The 6,750-nt window shown below is 43.3% G+C and overlaps 1 long non-coding RNA gene across 1 annotated transcript; it reads right to left on the reverse strand.

Moving 5' to 3' along the window:
• Positions 1–2,993: 2,993 nt before the first annotated feature.
• LOC144058069 (uncharacterized) lies at positions 2,994–3,522 on the reverse strand. Its single transcript, XR_013295377.1, has 3 exons — positions 3,377–3,522; positions 3,220–3,291; positions 2,994–3,136 (listed from the first exon to the last, which is right to left on the reverse strand). It is a non-coding gene; the product is annotated as an uncharacterized LOC144058069 (long non-coding RNA).
• Positions 3,523–6,750: the final 3,228 nt, after the last annotated feature.

The following is a 6,750-nucleotide window of genomic DNA, read 5'->3' on the forward strand; positions in this document are numbered from 1 at the left end:
CGCACATTGTAAGACAAACAACGAAAAACCGCGTGGCCACAACACACCATGGAGCTTAACAAACAAACAAACGCGTTCACTCAACAATTCATTTCTAAGCCAAGAGCTCTCGCTTGGTTCAAATTTTCCCCGCGGGTCATCTTTCACAGTCAACACTTCATCCAATTTATGTTCCAATTTCTTAACAGATGCGGCTGCCCGCAGCTAACTCATCCTTAGCCTTAAAAACAGATTCGCACGGTAGCATCTTACCAAAAACTCATCTCCTGCGCAAAACTCGTACGCTGGCAGAGCCGCTAGCTTAGCATCAGTTTCCTCATTCTCAAAATCACTTAACATCGTCCTCCGCGCAACTTTCACAAAGCTATCCAACGCTAACATTCTAGCACAAACCAACATTTGGCTCACGACCCCACACCGTCTATCTTTTCTTCCATTCGAAGAAACTTATAGAAGTGTTTTTCACGGAGGTAATCAGCGTCTGGCGCTGTTTACACAATCAAGTTCCACAAACACACCACACTTTACAACGGTGAGAACCAACCACTATCACAATTCGTGCGCATTCATACATTTAAAAGAGTTTCATACTTACGTTGACGCCGTGGTGGAAATGCGTCCAGCATCATGAACTCACTGTTCGCTTAGCGACCAATTCTGACTCTCGACCGGAAGTCTATGCAAACCTCCTTAGTTACGGTCAATTTTTTCGTCCATAATATGTAGTAATTAGTCGTTTTTAATATTTATAAAGTCAGTGACGTCTCACTTATGATACTACGATATAACAGATCAAAAATATTCTCATTAATCCCCCCCAAAAAAAAAAAAAAATATATATATATATATATATTTTTTCAGACAAACACAAACAAGACGAAAACGAAACAGATATTAAATACCTTTTGCGCGACTTCAACAAATATATCCGGATCTTCACGGGCGGCTATATCACACAGCTCTGAACCGAAAAAACGGCAGGCTTCCTTATATATCAATCCACGCACCGTAGCGAACTACGCGACATACGGGCGTTTAGCTCAGCAAACACTACGCGTGATCAACGCGAGCTGCTTATTTCACAACACACATCCGCAACACATAGTGCGATCACCACTAGCTGCTTATAACACCACAACAACAGAATCAGCCTATTCCTCCGTGGTACTCAATGTCTCATGCCGTTTTAAACGGCGAAGCGCTTCGACTTGACGTCACTTCCGTAAACACGGGGCATTTCTATGCGCGACTTAATATTTTCCCGGCTTCTTATTTAACACAACATACACACACCGAGGAATTATGTCCCTCGGTTCAGTAATTCCACACAGCACACACCTTGTTAACACACAGGCGGCTAATCCACTCCGCACTCCCAGTATCTTATATACTGACGGCTTATTCATACGAAAAAATAAAAACACAACCTATTCCACCGCGGAAAAAACTCCCATGCATGGTTCAATGTCGTAGTAATTTTCAAAATCGAGGACTTTCCGTCCCACCGTACTACAACCCCCCTAACTTGTTCACAGATCCCAAATACAACTTAGCACAGACGAAATGCAACCGTATTGATCCTAAACAACCAGAATTTCTCTACGTGGATAAAATGTCCACTCACCTTGTTAATATTTTTGCGCTTTAGAAATCCGGTGTTCAGGATCAATCACAGCTGTTGAAAAACGTCCCAATAAGTCCACGTCGGCGTCACCATTTTGAAGGAATATTAAATTACTATATTAAGTGTAATCTTTGCGTGTCCAAAATAATTGTATTCAGGATCTGATGAAGAAGTTTTCCTGCAAGAATTTATTTAGAGGCCTCTAAAGACACAGTCAGGACATCACATCAGAATGCAACGATATGATCCCAAGTGTGTGACAATTTACAGAACATCGACTCATTTATACAAAAAAGATAAAAGGTTCCTCCCCCCGGCTCTTGATTGAACAAAGGGCAGACATGTCATCTCCTAGATTGAACAAAGGTGTAAGGTTGATGGTAAACAGACATCTTTATACAGTTCCCCTTCTTGATTGGGGGAACAGAAGTAATCAAAATCTGACCCCAGACCTTCAGTCCCTAAATGACAAGAGACTCTGACACATCATGCACATTGCCCCTCGAACAGCATTTGAGGGTACAAAGATCAAATAAAGTTCACAAAATCACCATCCCACTGTATTCTTTTAAACACTCATGATTATATCACATTGATATGCCTATAAGTAAATTCAAAAACAGTAAAACATCAAATTGAAAATGTTAAATGTCTTCATTAGGCACGTTATCTCACTGGGTTCACCCCTGTTCTTCCTCAGCGTTCCACAAACATTGGTGCGCGCTGCCAGGAGACGTTCACACAAAGCAATAGAGTTATAAAAATTGTCCATGAATAGTGTGTACCCATTTCCTGGCAGACGATCCAGTAAGTTGAACACTGTATCGGGGAGAGAACAACTAATGCCAACATAGGGTTGCATATTGAAACAATAGCCGGTTTGGGAGTCACACAAAATATATGATTTGATCCCATATTTGACCGGCTTTTGGGGGTTGTACACTTTGAACGAAAGACGTCCCTGGAAACTCATCATTCCCTCATCAATACAAATATTCTTGCCCGGTTGAAACAGTTCCTTGAACTTGTTTACAACGTGATTGAACACAGGACGAATTTTAAATAGTTTGTCGTCTGAACTGTGTGCCGTCTCGTTGTCGTTGAAGTGCAGGAAACTCCAGATGAGCTGGAAGCGGTTTCGAGGCATTGCGCGACTGAAGAATGGTGTCGTCTCTATTTCGTCCTGAGTCCAATACATTTCGATACTGGGCTTGTTTATATACCCAGTAAGGAATTGGAGTGCAAAAAACGTTTTGAGCTCAGACACAGACACCGGCTTCCAAGCACGACTCCTGCAGTGTGGCAGACTTTCAGCCCGTTTTTGCATTGACTGACGTGCAAATAAGTTTGTCTGATCAGCAATGTGCTGTTCGTCTGTGATGAAGAGCTGCAGGAAGTCAACTGGCCGGGTTGAATTCAGCTCTGCTGCGGCACCTCTTGGTCCTGGCTCCACAGTGAAGGGGAAGGAGTTTGGCTGCCAGCCTGCTTCATGCCAGCCAGATTTTTGGGGATCTGCAAATATACATTTCAATATCATATAATATTCATTTTAGATCAGTGTGATGCAATATATATATATAAATATATATATTTACGTTTTTTCTTGGATCCACTGGTTGATGGACCTTTATTCTGCTCACTCCGAGGAGCGTCACTCTGAGCTGCAGCTGAAAGAAATATATACAATTACAATAATATCGAAAGAGCGTTTTCTTTTGTTGTTGCGGTGTATTGAAAACACTTTTTTTATACCTCTCTTTGTCGTCTTTGCAGTGGGACGTCGCTGTGAGCACGATCCACGATCTATGAATGCACATTCACGTTACACGAGGTGCTAGCAGCGTGCTAGAAAAGTATCTCATAGCAAGTTTGTGCTTACCTTCGACGTCTTCTGCGGATGAAATACTGCCCGAATCACTTTCTCCGTGGTCAGACTGTACCCACTCCTCCGAAGAATATCCATCGGACTCAGGATACTCTTCGTCGTCGTCCGATTGAACGTCCTCGTGCGGAGAAGTGCTCGGTCGTGCACCACGTTTTCCGGCGCTAGCACCGCTAGCCTCCGAGGCCTTAACACGCGGTCGAAGCTGCCGCCGCGTCAACGCTGCAACTTCGGCATCAACCTCATTGTCGCCATCATCATCACCTTCGTCGGATTGAACGTCCTCGCGTGCAGAAGTGCTCGGTCGTACATGACGTTTTCCGGCGCTAGCACCGCTAGCCTCTGAGGCCTGAGGACGTGAACGAAGCTGCCGCCGCGTCAACGCTGCAGCTTCGGCGTCAACCTCCTTATCACCATCATCATCGCGGTCATCATAATGGTGCACTTTAGCACTGGTTGATGCTTCTCCTTTTCCAAAAAATCGATCAAGCGTGGTCTGCTTCTTACCGTCGGTCGCCATTTTTCGTCTCTTCTCAACTCTCGCCTACTCCTCGACGCTCTAGCCCTGCCTGGCCTTTTATACTACTGACGCCCCACCCGATCTTGTCAAAAGAGAGTCATCGCTGCCCTCTAGGGGCCAAAAATAGTCCTTAGGCACAACAGACAGACTTGAAACTTTGACCAGACATGCGGGAGGGTTTCCTCTACCCGTTTCAAAAAAAAAAAAAAAATCATTGGATGACGTCTTTTGACGTCATTGGCAGTGAAGCGTAGGTTTTTACTTGACGTCTTTAAACGTCAGTGGCAGTGAAAGAGTTAAAATTGGAGGGGAGTTGTAGGGCGAAGACGGTGTTTCCACCATACCCCCCCCCCCCCCCAGAGTGTGTTATGTGCCCTATATGTCTATAAAAGTGTATTGTGCAAAACATAAGGTGAATCTGCTCGATCCTGTTGGCAGCAACTGGTTTCCTGACTATAAAAACACAACCATTAGTTACAAATTGCCAAATACAGAAACATCAATGTAAGTTATCGTGATGTGGTGGCTCTCGCTAACAGGCAGTACATATCACAATGTGTACGCAATGTCTACTTTGTTCGTGGTGTGAGCTATCATAATGTCAGAATGCAGCCATGACCAACATATGTAATATATTTCTTCCAGCCTTTTTCACCTAAGGTTATTGTTTTTCTTATTTCAACATTAGGCGAAGGTTATATCTTTTAATGCAACGTTAGCTAGTATTGCACTTTTAACTCAACACTCAAATTTTTAAAAGGTTTGAGGTGAATTAATGCACACAAACTCACGCACGCACATATGCACACACACGCACACACGCACACACACACAAAAAGAGAGCAATGATGATGACATGTTGAAATGGTATGATTACAATGAACTCTCCCAAGAAAAAAAAAATCAACATAAATTTTAAGAAAAGCTAAAAAGAAGCCTACATTTCAGAGCATATGGATGGAAGTAAAGCATGTGTTTAGAAAGTGGCTGCAGGGGCAGATTTAGGAAATTTGGGGCCCCAGGCAAAGGTAGGCATGGAAGCCTTTGGAATGAGAAGACAGAAACATATATTTAAAATAGAAATATTTAATACCCTGCGATTGGCTGGCAACCAGTTCAGGGTGTACCCCGCCGACTGCCCGTAGCCAGCTGGGATAGGCTCCAGCGACCCTTGTGAGGACAAGCGGTTAAGAAAATGGATGGATGGCTGGATGTTCAATACCTCATTTTTTTCAATTTGAAAAATGCATCATGACCATCCTCAAAACAGGATGGCTGCAACTCACAGGAGAGACTAGTGATGCTACAAATATATGAAAATTGCTTAAACTGCCTAAAATGTCACGTAGCCAGGGTAGTGACGTACTTGTCTCGGCTTGTTCTAAAAATAGCAACCGTCATGCAGGTGGTACGCTGGAACGATAAGGTGCGCTCCCAAGTTCAATGAGATGAAGAAATACTTAATACAGGGGAAATCGAAATGTCACCAGCTGGACAATTACTCACTAGTTTTGCATCCCTAACCGGCGTCGACGTTGCTGTTGCAGGCTTAGTCGGCAAAGAAACAATGACAATATTTGTCATTTTTGGTAACTTGGCAATAAACGTTTTGCTTTCCTCCTTCTTCTCCTTTCCGGCCACGCTGGGATAACTTCTTTTCATCTTTGCATTCTCCTTTCTTCTCAGTCTCGCTAGCTGCAGTCACTTTGTGCCTTTTCACTCTTGGCACAGAGTTGCAGACTTGAAATGGGGGGGGTCTCAAAAAACATACGATACAAAAAGCATTCTGCTGGCACTTAAGCGAAATGATTTAAAACAAAAACATAATGGACTATATGCCACGGAGGCGGCGGGACTTCAGATTTCAGGGTTTTCACCCATCAACTTTGTTTCCGTTTCCGATTTGCGACGTGTGGGCCACGTCCCAGTACTTGCGCTTCCTCCTTTGTGCCCCTTGGTTGCGCAATTCCGTCGAGTGTGTAGTGTCTGTCTCAGTGTCCGAAGCATTTCAGATAGCCGAGACGCCCTCCCACCAATGAGCGGGAGTGCGTGGTTGGGGGGCGCAGGGGTGGGGGTGCTAGTGTTGGAATGCCGGAAACTGCACTGATGTGTAAAACCCGGAAGTCGGAAGTCCGTGGCATCCACCCCATTATTGTGCGCAAATAAGTAAAAACTGTATTGGCCATTAGTGTATGAGGAATTTTATGGGGCTCTCTAGTAACATGAAGCCCTAGGCAACTGCTTAGGTTTGCCTAATGGTAGGTCTAGGTCAACATCTAGAAAGTGTTAGTTGTACTGTGTTAATGGTGACATGATGCTTGACCAATTACCGCATGTGAAACAGGCCAACCATTATTTCATTGTTTATGAACTTGATATAAAAACATAATTTGACCAAGCCATCTTCATCTTAATGCAGGTGCCTGTCGCCTATATGTGTATGCTTTTACAGCAATATTACAATTTAATGCTTGTAAAATTATGTTGCTTTTGTAACTGTAATTTACATGTTTGTGACAAATCATCCCCTTCCTAAAATTATGGCCTAAGTCATTTTTTCCGAAAATGAAAAAAAATACCCAAATGCTGATTATATTACTTACTAATTTCATTTCAGGCGTTTAATCAAATTATCTATTTAACTAAGGATGCCGATTTTAGCGGCAGGGCCCGACATCCTGAGGTTATGTTTAAGGCAATTTTTTTTGTCAAAATATGACTGAG

The sequence above is a fragment of the Vanacampus margaritifer genome, chromosome 9 (assembly GCF_051991255.1).
Source record: "Vanacampus margaritifer isolate UIUO_Vmar chromosome 9, RoL_Vmar_1.0, whole genome shotgun sequence".
Classification (NCBI taxonomy): domain Eukaryota; kingdom Metazoa; phylum Chordata; class Actinopteri; order Syngnathiformes; family Syngnathidae; genus Vanacampus; species Vanacampus margaritifer.